Here is a 14,229-nt window from a genome sequence, read left to right on the forward strand (position 1 = left end):
AGGTGTGGTTTTTGGCTGGTTTTGGGCTGCTTTTTGGCTGTTTTTGGGCTGGTTCTGGGCTGTTTTTGGGCTGGTTTTGGGCTGTTTTTGGGCTGGTTTTGGGCTGTTTTTGGGCTGGTTTTGGGCTGTTTTGGGGCTGGTTTTGGGCTGGTTTTGGGCTTTTTTGGGGCTGGTTTTGGGCTGGTTTTGGGCTGTTTTTGGGCTGGTTTTGGTGGTTTCGGGGTCTCACCCATCCCAGGTGTGTTTCTGGGCTGGTTTTTGGGTTGTTTCTGGACTGGTTTTGGGCTGTTTTTGGGCTGTTTTTTTGGCTGGTTTTGGGCTGTTTTGGGGCTGTTTTTTGGGCTGTTTTTTGGCTGGTTTTGTCTGGTTTTGGGCTGTTTCGGGTGTTTTGGGTGTTTCTGGTGTTTTGGGGCTGTTTTGGGTGTTTCCGGGCTCTCACCCGTCCCAGGTGTGCTTTTTGGCTGTTTTTGGGCTGTTTTTGGGCTGGTTTTGAGCTGTTTTGGGGCTGGTTTGGGCTGTTTCTGGTGTTTCCGGGGTCTCACCCATCCCAGGTGTGGTTTTGGGCTGTTTTTGGTGGTTTTGGGATGTTTTTGGGCTGTTTCTGGGCTGGTTTTGGGTGTTTTTGGCTGTTTTTGGGCTGTTTTGGTGTTTCTGGGCTGGTTTTGTCTGTTTTTGGCTGGTTTTGGGTGTTTTCGGGGTGTTTCGGGTGTTTTTTGGTCTCACCCATCCCAGGTGTGGTTTTTGGCTGGTTTTTGGGCTGTTTTTTGGCTGGTTTTGGGCTGTTTTTGGGCTGTTTTTGGGCTGTTTTTTGGCTGGTTTTGGGCTGTTTTTGGGCTGGTTTTGGGGCTGTTTTGGGGCTGGTTTTGGGCTGGTTTTGGGCTGTTTTTGGGGCTGGTTTTGGGCTGGTTTTGGGCTGGTTTTGGGCTGGTTTTGGGCTCATTTTTGGGCTGGTTTTGGGCTGGTATTGGTGCTTTCGGGGTCTCACCCATCCCAGGTGTGGTTTTGGGCTGTTTTTGGTGTTTTTGGGATGTTTTTGGGCTGTTTCTGGGCTGGTTTTGGGTGTTTTTGGCTGTTTTTGGGCTGTTTTGGTGTTTCTGGGCTGGTTTTGTCTGTGTTTGGCTGGTTTTGGGTGTTTTCGGGGTGTTTCAGGTGTTTTTTGGTCTCACCCATCCCAGGTGTGGTTTTTGGCTGTTTTTGGGCTGTTTTTTGGGCTGTTTTTGGGCTATTTTTGGGCTGTTTTTGGGCTATTTTTGGGCTGTTTTTGGGCTGTTTTGGGGCTGTTTTTGGGCTGGTTTTGGGCTGTTTTGGGGCTGTTTTTGGGCTGTTTTTGGGCTGGTTTTGGGCTGGTTTTGGGCTGGTTTTGGGCCGTTTTTGGGCTATTTTTGGGCTGGTTTTCAGCTGTTTTTGGGCTGTTTTGGGGCTGGTTTTGGGCTGGTTTTGGGCTGTTTTGGGGCTGTTTTTGGGCTGTTTTGGGGCTGTTTTGGGCTGGTTTTGGGCTGGTTTTGGGCTGGTTTTGGGCTGGTTTTGGGCCGTTTTTGGGCTATTTTTGGGCTGGTTTTCAGCTGTTTTTGGGCTGTTTTGGGGCTGGTTTTGGGCTGGTTTTGGGCTGTTTTGGGGCTGTTTTTGGGCTGTTTTGGGGCTGTTTTGGGCTGGTTTTGGGCTGGTTTTGGGGCTGGTTTTGGGCTGGTTTTGGGCTGGATTTGGGGCTGTTTTTGGGCTGGTTTTGGGCTGTTTTTGGGCTGGTTTTGGGCTGGTTTTGGGCTGTTTTTGGGCTGTTTTTGGGCTGGTTTTGGGCTGTTTTGGGGCTGTTTTTGGGCTGTTTTTGGGCTGGTTTTGGGCTCATTTTTGGGCTGGTTTTGGGCTGGTATTGGTGCTTTCGGGGTCTCACCCATCCCAGGTGTGGTTTTGGGCTGTTTTTGGTGTTTTTGGGATGTTTTTGGGCTGTTTCTGGGCTGGTTTTGGGTGTTTTTGGCTGTTTTTGGGCTGTTTTGGTGTTTCTGGGCTGGTTTTGTCTGTTTTGGGCTGTTTCAGGTGTTTTCGGGGTGTTTCGGGTGTTTTTTGGTCTCACCCATCCCAGGTGTGGTTTTTGGCTGGTTTTGGGCTGCTTTTGGGCTGCTTTTTGGCTGTTTTTGGGCTGTTTTTTGGGCTGTTTTGGGGCTATTTTTGGGCTGTTTTTGGGCTGTTTTTGGGCTGATTTTGGGCTGGTTTTGGGCTCATTTTTGGGCTGGTTTTGGGCTGGTTTTGGGCTGATTTTTGGGCTGTTTTGGGCTGGTATTGGTGCTTTCGGGCTCTCACCCATCCCACGTGTGTTTCTGGGCTGGTTTTTGGCTGGTTTTGGGTGGTTTTGGGTGTTTCTGGTGGTTTTTGGAGTGATTCAGGTGTTTTTTGGTCTCACCCATCCCAGGTGTGTTTTTGGGGTGTTTTTGGCTGGTTTTGGGCTGTTTCGGGTGTTTTGGGCTGGTTCTGGGCTGTTTTTGGGCTGGTTTTTGGGTGTTTTTGGGCTGGTTTTGGGCTGTTTGGGGGCTGGTTTTTGGGTGTTTTTGGGGTGTTTCTGGGCTGGTTTTGGGCTGTTTTTTGGCTGGTTTTGGGCTGGTTTTGGGCTGTTTCGGGTGGTTTTGGGTGTTTCTGGTGTTTTCGGGCTGTTTCTGGTGTTTCCGGGCTCTCACCCATCCCAGGTGTGGTTTTTGGGCTGGTTTTGGGCTGGTTTTGGGTGGTTTTGGCTGTTTTGGGCTGTTTTTTGGCTGTTTCTGGTGTTTTTCCAGGGTCTCACCCATCCCAGGTGTGTTTTTGGTCTGGTTTTGGGTGTTTTGGGCTGGTTTTGGCTGGTTTTGGGCTGGTTTTGGGTGTTTTCGGGCTGTTTCGTGTGTTTTTTGGTCTCACCCATCCCAGGTGTGTTTTTGGGGTGTTTTTGGCTGGTTTTGGCTGGCTTTGGGCTGGTTCTGGGCTGGTTTTGTCTGTTTTGGGGTGTTTTGGGGCTGGTTTTGGGCTGGTTTGGGCTGTTTTGGGCTGTTTTGGGTGTTTTCGGGCTGTTTCGTGTGTTTTTTGGTCTCACCCGTCCCAGGTGTGTTTTTGGGGTGTTTTTGGCTGGTTTTGGCTGGTTTTGGGCTGGTTCTGGGCTGGTTTTGTCTCTTTTGGGGTGTTTTTGGGCTGGTTTTGGGCTGGTTTTGGCTGTTTTGGGCTGTTTTGGGCTGTTTTGGGCTGTTTTGGGTGTTTTTGGGCTGTTTTTGGGCTGTTTCGGGTGTTTTTTGGTCTCACCCATCCCAGGTGTGTTTTTGGTCTGGTTTTGGGTGTTTTGGGCTGGTTTGGGGTGTTTTTGGGTGTTTTTGGGCTGTTTTTGGCTGGTTTGGGGTGTTTTTGGCTGGTTTTTGTTCTGGTTTTGGCTGTTTTTGGTCTGGTTTTGGCTGTTTTTGGGCTGTTTTGGGCTGTTTTGGGCTGTTTTGGGCTGTTTTGGGTGTTTTTGGGCTGTTTTGTCTGTTTTGGGCTGGTTTTTGGGCTGTTTTGGGGCTGTTTCGGGTGTTTTTTGGTCTCACCCATCCCAGGTGTGTTTCTGGGCTGGTTTTTGGGCTGTTTTGGGCTGTTTTGGGTGTTTTTGGGCTGTTTTGGGCTGTTTTGGGCTGTTTCGGGTGTTTTTGGGCTGTTTTGTCTGTTTTGGGCTGGTTTTTGGGCTGTTTTTGGGCTGTTTCGGGTGTTTTTTGGTCTCACCCATCCCAGGTGTGTTTCTGGGCTGGTTTTTGGGCTGTTTTGGGCTGTTTTGGGCTGGTTTTTGGGCTGTTTTGGGGCTGTTTCGGGTGTTTTTTGGTCTCACCGTCCCGTCCCAGATTACGACTCGCTGCGCCTCGGGGGTCTCATCGTGGCCGGGATCTTCTTCGTGCTCGGGGTCCTGCTCATCCTCAGTGAGAGACGGAAACATCCCAGAATACCCCAAAATATCCCCAAAATCCCCCCCAAAATTACCCAAAAAATCCCCCCAAAATTACCCAAAAAATCCCCCCAAAATTACCCAAAATCCCCCCCCAAATTACCCCCAAAATCCCCCCAAAATCCCCCCAAATCCCCCCAAAATTACCCCAAAATATCCCAAAATCCCCCCAAAAATTACCCCAAAATATCCCAAAAGATCCCAAAAATTACCCCTAAAATCCCCCCGAAATCCCCCAAAATCCCCCCAAAAAATTACCCAAAAATCCCCCCAAAATCCCCCCAAAATATCCCAAAAATTACCCCAAAATATCCCAAAATCCCCCCAAAATATCCCCAAAATTACCCCAAAATATCCCAAAATCCCACTAAATCCCCCCAAAATATTCCCAAAATCCCCCCAAATCCCCAAAATCCCCCAAAATCCCACCAAAAATTACCCCCAAATAGCCCAAAATAATCCCAAAATCATCCCCAAATATCCCAAAAGATCCCAAAAGATCCCAAAAGATCCCAAAATCCCCCAAAAAATTACCCCAAAATAGCTCAAAATATCCCAAAATTATCCCAAATATCCCAGAAAATCCCAAAATATCCCAAAATGTCCCAAAATGTCCCAAAAAATATCTACAAATATCCCAGAATTATCCCTCCCAGTTCATCCCAGTACAAACCAGTAACCCCCAATCCCCCTTGACCCTTTCCCAGTTCAATCCCAGTTCAATCCCAGTTCAATCCCAGTCCATCCCAGTCCATCCCAGTCCATCCCAGTTCAATCCCAGTTCAATCCCAGTCCATCCCAGTTCAATCCCAGTTCAATCCCAGTCCATCCCAGTCCATCCCAGTTCAATCCCAGTTCAATCCCAGTCCATCCCAGTCCATCCCAGTTCAATCCCAGTCCATCCCAGTCCATCCCAGTTCAATCCCAGTTCAATCCCAGTCCATCCCAGTCCATCCCAGTCCATCCCAGTTCAATCCCAGTTCAATCCCAGTTCAATCCCAGTTCAATCCCAGTCCATCCCAGTTCAATCCCAGTTCAATCCCAGTTCATCCCAGTCCATCCCAGTCCATCCCAGTCCATCCCAGTCCATCCCAGTTCAATCCCAGTCCATCCCAGTCCATCCCAGTCCATCCCAGTCCATCCCAGTCCATCCCAGTTCAATCCCAGTCCATCCCAGTCCATCCCAGTTCAATCCCAGTCCATCCCAGTCCATTCCAGTCCATCCCAGTCCCTCCCAGTCCATCCCAGTCCCTCCCAGTCCCTCCCAGTATAACCCAGTTCAATCCCAGTCCATCCCAGTCCATCCCAGTCCATCCCAGTCCATCCCAGTTCAATCCCAGTCCATCCCAGTCCATCCCAGTTCAATCCCAGTTCAATCCCAGTCCATCCCAGTTCATCCCAGTTCAATCCCAGTTCATCCCAGTCCATCCCAGTTCATCCCAGTCCATCCCAGTCCCTCCCAGTCCCTCCCAGTATAACCCAGTTCAATCCCAGTCCATCCCAGTCCATCCCAGTCCCTCCCAGTTCAATCCCAGTCCCTCCCAGTCCATCCCAGTCCCTCCCAGTTCAATCCCAGTCCCTCCCAGTCCCTCCCAGTTCATCCCAGTCCATCCCAGTGGTCCCATTTTGACTCCAGCTGTGATCCCAGTTCCTCCCAGTATAAACCAGTTCCCTCCCAGTCTGGCCCAGTTCATCCCAGTCCGCCCCAGCCTGTCCCAGTCCCTCCCAGTATAACCCAGTTCAATCCCAGTCCATCCCAGTTCAATCCCAGTTCAATCCCAGTCCATCCCAGTCCATCCCAGTCCATCCCAGTTCATCCCAGTCCCTCCCAGTCCATCCCAGTCCCTCCCAGTTCAATCCCAGTCCATCCCAGTACATCCCAGTTCCCCTCACTGTCGCCCCTCCCCCCTCCAGGCCGCCACTGCCGCTGCAAGTTCGACCAACAGCCCAAGTAACTGGGAGGGACTGGGATGGACTGGGGGGAACTGGGATGGACTGGGAGGGACTGGTGGGGACTGGGAGGGGAACTGGGAGGGACTGGGATGGACTGGGATATACTGGGATATACTGGAAGGGACTGGGAGGAGAACTGGGATGAACTGGGATGGACTGGGAATGAGATTGCGGGTACTGGTTTATACTGGTTTGTACTGGGAGGGAACTGGGAGGGGCTGGCGGGGACACCGGGGATACTGGGTTATACTGGTTTATACTGGGAGGGACTGGGAGGGAGCTGAGGAGCGCTGGGGACAGTTACTGGTCTCTAAGTGGTCTGTACTGGTTCTAACTGGTTTATACTGGTCTGTACTGGTTCTAACTGGTTTATACTGGTCTGTACTGGTTCTAACTGGTTTATACTGGTCTGTACTGGTTCTAACTGGTTTGTACTGGTTCTAACTGGTCTCTAACCAATCTCTAACTGGTTCTTACTGGTCCCAGACCAGTTCTGACTGGTCTGTACTGGTTTAACTGCTCCCTAACTGGTTCTAACTGGATTTTACCAGTCCTGTACTGGTCCATACTGGTTTATACTGGTCTGTACCGGTCCATACTGGTCCATACTGGTCTGTACTGGTCCGCACTGGTCCATACTGGTTTATACTGGTCCATACTGGTTTATACTGGTCCATATTGGTCCATACTGGTTTATACTGGTCCATACTGGTCCGTACTGGTCCGTACTGGTTCTAACTGGTCCGTACTGGTGCAGGACGGGGGAGCCGGACGAGGCCGAGGGGCCGCTGCGGCAATCGATGAGACGTGAGCGGGGGAGGGGCAGCACCCCGAACACCCAAACACCCCAAAATTCACCCCAAAATTCACCCCAAAACCCAAACACCCCAAAAACCCCAAAAACCCCAAAAACCCCAAAATCCCCAAAATTCACCCAAAAACCCCAAACCCTAAAATCCCCCAGATTCACCCCAAACCCCCAAAATTCCAAAAACCCCAAATTCGCCCCAAAAACCCCAAACCCCGAAATCGTCCAGATTCTCCCCAAAAACCCCAAAATCCCCCCGAGTTCCCCCCAAAAATTCCCCAAATTCCCACCAAATTTTCCCCCAAATCCCCAAATTTCCCTTAATTCCCCCAAATTCCCACAAAATCCCCCAAATCCTCCCAAATTCCTGAAAATTCCCAAAGCCCTCCAAAATTCCCCCGAATTCCCCCAAAATTCCCAAAAAATCCCAAAAAATCCCCAAAATTCCCCCAAAATTCACAAAAATTCCCCAAAATCCCCCAAATTCCCCCAAAATCCCCCAAAATCCCCCCAAATGCTCGAAAATTCAGGCATTCCCCCCCAAAATCGAAAGAAGTTCCCCGAAATCCTCCCGAATCCCCCAAAATTCCCCAAATGCCCTCCAAATTTCCCCCGAATTCCCAAATTTCCCCCCAAATTCCCTCGAATCCCGGATCCCGAATTCCCCAAATCCTGAATCCGGCTCCCGAATTCCCCCGGATCCTGAGTTCCCCCCAAACTCCCCCAAATCCTGAATCCCAAATCCCAAATCCCGGCTCCCGAATTCCCCCGAATTCCAAATCCCGAATTCTGGCTCCCGAATCCTGAATTCCCCTGGATCCCGAATCCCGGATCCCGAATCCCCCAGAATCCTGAATTTCCCTGAATCCCAAATCCTGAATTCCCCAAATCCTGAATCCCAAATCCCAAATCCCGAATTTCCCCAAATCCTGAATCCCGAATCCCGAATTTCCCCGAATCCCAAATCCCGAATCCCCCAAATCCCAAATTCCCCCGAATCCCGAATTCCCCCGCATCCCAAATTTCCCAAATCCCGAATCCCAAATCCCAAATCCCGAATCCTGGATCCCAAATCCCGAATCCCGAATCCCGAATCTCCCCGAATCCCGAATCCCAGATCCTGAATCCCCCAAATCCCGAATTCCCCCGAATCCCAAATCCCGAATTCCCCTGGATCCCGAATTTCCCAAATCCCAAATCCCGAATCCCGAATCCCAAATTCCGAATCCCGAATCCCGGATTCCAAATCCCAAATTCCGGATCCCGAATCCCGAATTCTGAATCCCGGATCCCGAATCCCAAATCCTGAATCCCAAATCCCGGCTCCCGAATCCCAAATCCCAGATCCCAAATCCCGGATCCCGGCTCCCAAATCCCGAATCCCGAATCCCAAATCCTGAATCCCGGATCCCGAATCCTGGATCCCGAATCCCAAATCCCAAATCCCAAATCCCGAATCCCAAATCCTGAATCCCAAATCCTGAATCCCAAATCCCGGCTCCCGAATCCCAAATCCTGAATCCCAAATCCTGAATCCCGGATCCCGGATCCCGAATCCCGAATCCCGGATCCCGAATTCCCCCGAATCCCAAATCCCGAATTCCCCCGAATCCCGAATCCCGGATCCCGAATCCCGAATCCCGGCTCCCGAATCCCAAATCCTGAATCCCAAATCCCAAATCCCAAATCCCAAATCCCAAATCCCGAATCCCGGCTCCCGAATCCCAAATCCTGAATCCCAAATCCTGAATCCCGAATCCCGGATCCCGAATCCCGGATCCCGAATTCCCCCGAATCCCAAATCCCGAATTCCCCCGAATCCCAAATCCCGGATCCCGAATTCCCCCAAATCCCAAATCCCGGATCCCGGCTCCCGTTTTCCGGCTCCCGTTTCCCGATCCCCGTTTCCCGGAGAATCTCCGTTTCCCGTTTCCCGATCCCGGTTTCGGGGCCGCTCTCTCCGCAGGTCTCTCCACGCGCATGAGATGAAATTTTGGGATCCCCGAAATTCGGGGCGGCCCCGACCCGGCCGGAGCCTCCCCCGGAACCCGACACCGAAACGACCCCAAAAACCCAAAACCCTGAACCCTGACCCCAAAATACCCCAAAAAACCACAAAATCCTGAACCCTGACACCGAAACAACCCCAAAACCCAAACCCCTGAATTCTGACCCCAAAAACCCCAGAACATCCCCCAAAACCCCAAACCCCGACATCGAAACAACCCCAAAAACCCCAAACCCCGAACCCTGACCCCAAAAACCCCAAAAACCCAAAACCCCGAACCCTGACCCCAAAAACCCCAAAAACCCAAAACCCCAAACCCCGACACAGAAACGACCCCAAAAACCCAAAACCCTGAACCCTGACCCCAAAATACCCCAAAACATCCCCCCAAAACCCCAAACCCCGACACCGAAACGACCCCAAAACCCAAAACCCTGAACCCTGACCCCAAAATACCCCAAAAAAACACAAAATCCTGAACCCTGACCCCAAAAACCCCAAACCCCGAACCCTGACCCCAAAATACCCCAAAAACCCCAAAAACCCCAAACCCTGAACCCTGACCCCAAAATACCCCAAAAACCCAAAACCCTGAACCCTGACCCCAAAAACCCCAAACCCCGAACCCTGACCCCAAAATACCCCAAAAACCCCAAAAACCCCAAACCCTGAACCCTGACCCCAAAATACCCCAAAAAACCACAAAATCCTGAACCCCGACACCGAAACGACCCCAAAAACCCCAAACCCCTGAATTCTGACCCCAAAAACCCCAGAACATCCCCCAAAACCCCAAACCCCGACACCGAAACGACCCCAAAAACCCCAAACCCTGAACCCTGACCCCCAAAACCCCAAAATCCCCAATCCTGACCCCAAAAACCCCAAAAAATCCCATCAAACCCCCAAGACCTAAAATGCTGACCCCAAAAACCCAAAATACCCCAAAAACCCAAAACCCCGAACCCTGACCCCAAAAAACCCAAAAACCACAAAATCCTGAACCCTGACCCCAAAATACCCCAAAAAACCACAAAATCCTGAACCCCGACATCGAAACGACCCCAAAACCCAAACACCTGAACCCTGACCCCAAAAACCCCAGAACATCCCCCAAAACCCCAAACCCCGACACCGAAACGACCCCAAAAACCCCAAACCCTGAACCCTGACCCCAAAAACCCCAAAAACCCCAAAGCTCCTGAATCCTGACCCCAAAAACCCCAAAACATCCCCCAAAACCCCAAACCCCAACACCGAAACAACCCCAAAAACCCAAACCCTGAACCCTGACCCCAAAAACCCCAAAAACCCCAAACCCCGAACCCTGACCCCAAAATACCCCAAAAACCCCAAACCCCGAACCCTGACCCCAAAAACCCAAAACCCCGAACCCTGACCCCAAAATACCCCAAAAAAACCACAAAATCCTGAACCCCGACATCGAAACGACCCCAAAACCCAAAACCCTGAATTCTGACCCCAAAAACCCCAGAACATCCCCCAAAACCCCAAACCCCGACACCGAAACAACCCCAAAAACCCCAAAATCCCGAATCCCAAAATCCCCAAAAACCCAAAACCCCAAAAATCCCAAAATCCTGAACCCTGACCCCAAAAACCCCAAAAACCCAAAACCCCGAACCCTGACCCCAAAAACCCCAAAACATCCCCCAAAACCCCAAACCCCGACACCGAAACAACCCCAAAAACCCCAAACCCTGAACCCTGACCCCAAAAACCCCAAAAACCCCAAAGCTCCTGAATCCTGACCCCAAAAACCCCAAAAAACCACAAAATCCTGAACCCCGACATCGAAACAACCCCAAAACCCAAACCCCTGAATTCTGACCCCAAAAACCCCAAAAACCCAAAACCCTGAACCCCGACACCGAAACGACCCCAAAAACCCCAAACCCTGAACCCTGACCCCCAAAACCCCAAAATCCCCAATCCTGACCCCAAAAACCCCAAAAAATCCCATCAAACCCCCAAAACCTAAAATGCTGACCCCAAAAACCCAAAATCCCCCCAAAACCCCAAAATCCCGAACCCTGACCCCAAAAACCCCCCAAAACCCAAAAACCCAAAAAAAACCCCGAATCCTGACCCCAAAATCCCCCCAAAATCCCCCAAAACCCCAAACCCCGACACCGAAACAACCCCAAAAACCCCAAACCCCGAACCCTGACCCCAAAAACCCCAACATTCCCCCCAATTCCCAAATCCCAAAACCCAAAATCTGACCCCCAAAATCAAAAAAAACTTCCCCAAAAATCCCCAAAACTTCCCCAAACAATCCCGAATCCCAATCCTCCAAATCCCAAATCCCAAATCTGACCCCGAAAAACTGCAAAAAAACCCAAAAAATCCCCAAATCCTAAATCACCCAAAAATTCCGCATCCCAAAAATCCCAAATCCTGCCCCAAAATCCCCCAAAAAATCCCCCAAAATTCCCCCAAATCCCCACTCCAGAAATCAAAAAAAATCCCCTAAATCCTGAATCCCAACCCCCAAAACCCCAAACCCCAAACCCCAAAATCCCAAATCCTGAGCCCAAAATCCCCAAAATTCGCCCAAATCCCAAACCCCAAACCCCAAATCCCAAAATCCCAAATCCTAAAAATCCCAAATCCCAAAATCCCAAATCCCAAAAATCCAAAAATCCCAAAAAATCCCAAAATCCCCCCAAATCCCAAAAATACCAAATCCCAAAAATCCCAAAAAATCCCCCAAAATCCCAAATCCCAAAAAATCCCAAATCCCAAAAATCCCAAATCCCGAATCCCAAAAATCCCAAAATCCCAAATCCCAACAATCCCCAAAATCCCAAAAATTCCCCCAAACCCCGAATCCCAAAAATCCCAAATCCCAAAATCCCCATATCCCAAAAATCCCAAATCCCAAAATTCCCAAATCCCAAAATCCCAAAATCTGAAATCCCAAAATCACCAAATCCCAAATCCCAAATCCCAAAAATCCCAAATTTTAAAATCCCGAATCCCAAACCCCCAAATCCCAAACCCCAAAGATCCCAAAAATTCCCCCAAACCCCAAAATCCCAAAAATCCCAAATCCCAAAATCCCAAATCCTAAAATCCCAAAATCCCAAAAATCCAAAAATCCCAAAAATCCCAAATCCCAAAATCCCCAAATCCCAAATCCCAAAAATCCCAAATTTTAAAACCCCAATAAAGAGCCCCCGCTCGGCCCCGGCTGTGCCTGCCCAGGGGGGGCCGGGATTGGGCTTTGGGATTTGGGATTTTTGGGATTTGGGATTTGGGATTTTTGGGATTTGGGATTTTTGGGGTTTGGGGAGATTTTGGGATTTTGGGATTTGGGATTTTTTGGGGATTTTGGGATTTTTTGGGGATTTTGGGATTTTTTGGGATTTGGGATTTTTGGGATTTTGGGATTTTGGGATTTTTTGGGGATTTTGGGATTTGGGATTTGGGATTTGGGATTTTGGGATTCAGGATTTGGTATTTTTTGGGATTTGGAATTTTGGGATTTGGGATTTTTGGGATTTGGGATTCGGGATTTTTGGGATTTGGGATTTGGGATTTTGGAATTTGGGATTTTGGGATTCAGGATTTGGTATTTTTTGGGATTTGGAATTTTGGGATTTGGGATTTGGGATTTTTGGGATTTGGATTTTGGGATTTTTTTGGGATTTTGGGATTTTTGGGATTTGGGATTCGGGATTTTTGGGATTTGGGATTTGGGATTTGGGATTTTGGGATTTTTTGGGATTTGGGATTTGGGATTCGGGATTTGGGATTTTTGGGATTTGGATTTTGGGATTTTTTTGGGATGTTGGGATTTTTGGGATTTGGGATTCGGGATTTTTGGGATTTTTTTGGGATGTTGGGATTTTTGGGGTTTGGGATTTTGGGATTCGGGACTTGGGATTTTGGGATTCGGGATTCGGGATTTGGGATTTGGGATTTTTTGGGGATTTTGGGATTTTTTGGGATTTGGGATTTTGGGATTTGGGATTTTTTTGGGATTTGGGATTTTTGGGATTCGGGATTTGGGATTTGGGGAGATTTTAGGATTTGGGATTTGGGATTTTTTGGGGATTTTTTTGGGATTTTGGGATTTTTGGGATTTGGGATTTTGGGATTTTGGGATTCGGGATTTTTTGGGGATTTTGGGATTTTTTGGGATTTTTGGGATTCGGGATTTGGGATTTTTGGGATTTGGATTTTGGGATTTTTTTTGGATTTTGGGATTTGGGATTTGGGATTTGGGGATTTTGGGATTTGGGGAGATTTTGGGATTTCGGATTTGGGATTTTTTTGGGATTTTGGGATTTTTTGGGATTTGGGATTTTGGGATTTTGGGATTTTTTGGGATTTTGGGATTTGGGATTTTGGATTTTTTAGATTTGGGATTTTGGGATTTTGGGATTCGGGATTTGGGATTTGGGGATTTTGGGATTTTGGGAGATTTTGGAGTTTGGGATTTTGGGATTTTGGGGATTTGGAATTTTTGGGATTTGGGATTTTTTGGGATTTTTTTGGCTTTTTGGGATTGGGGATTTTTGGGATTTTGGAGTTTGGGATTTGGGATTTTTTAGATTTGGGATTTGGGATTTTGAGATTTTTGGGATTGGGGATTTTTGGGATTTTGGAGTTTGGGATTTGGGTATTTTTTATTTTGGGATTTTGGGATTTTGGGATTCGGGATTTTTTGGGATTTGGGGATTTTGGGATTTTTGGGGATTTTGGGGATTTGGGATTTTTGGGGATTTGGGGATTTTGGGGGATTTGGGGTTTTTTTGAGATTTTGGGGATTTTTTTTGGATTTTTTTGGATTTTGGGAATTTTTGGGGGAATTTTTTGGGGATTTTGGTGGAGATTTGGGGGATTTTGTGGGAATTTGGGGGATTTTTTGATTTTTTGGGATTTCAGGGGAGATTTCGGGGAATTTTGGGGGATCTTGGGGAAATTTTGGGGGGAATTTGGGGGATTTGGGGAGGAACTTGGGGGGAATTTTGGGGAATTCTGGGGAAAATTTGGGAAAAATTGGGAAAACTTGGGGGATTGGGGGGGATTTTGGGAGGAATTTGGGGTTTTTGGGGGGATTTTGGGGTGAATTTGGGGATTTTTGGGGGGATTTTTTGGGATTTTGGGGGATTTTTTTCAGTTTTGAGGGAATTTTGTGCCGATTTGGGGCCACTTGGGGTAAATTTGGGGGAATCTGATGGAATTTTGGGGGTTTTTTAATTTTGGGGGGACTTTTTGGGATTTTTTGGGGGGATTTTGGGGTTTTTTGGGGGGATTTTGGAGATCTTGGGGGATTTTGGGGTTTTTTTTTTGCTATTTTGGGGTTGTTTTTGTGACATTTGGGGTGGTTTCGGGTATTTTGGGGTATTTGGGGTATTTTTGGGGCTATTTTGGGGGTTTTTGGTGAATTTTTGGATGGTTTGGGGTATTTGGGGGTTTTTTTTGTGAATTTTGGGCTGGTTTCGGGTATTTTTTGGGTATTTTTGGGGCTATTTTGGGGTTATTTTTGCGACTTTTGGGGCGGTTTGG

General features: G+C 48.7%; 1 long non-coding RNA gene across 1 annotated transcript; it reads left to right on the plus strand.

The window, feature by feature from the left end:
* Positions 1 to 3,806: 3,806 nt before the first annotated feature.
* On the plus strand, positions 3,807 to 6,679 carry LOC119696780. Its single transcript, XR_005255646.1, has 3 exons — positions 3,807 to 3,893; positions 5,834 to 5,870; positions 6,630 to 6,679. It is a non-coding gene; the product is annotated as an uncharacterized LOC119696780 (long non-coding RNA).
* The last annotated feature ends 7,550 nt before the right edge of the window (positions 6,680 to 14,229 follow it).

The sequence above is a fragment of the Motacilla alba genome, unplaced genomic scaffold, assembly GCF_015832195.1.
Source record: "Motacilla alba alba isolate MOTALB_02 unplaced genomic scaffold, Motacilla_alba_V1.0_pri HiC_scaffold_35, whole genome shotgun sequence".
Lineage (NCBI taxonomy): Eukaryota > Metazoa > Chordata > Aves > Passeriformes > Motacillidae > Motacilla > Motacilla alba.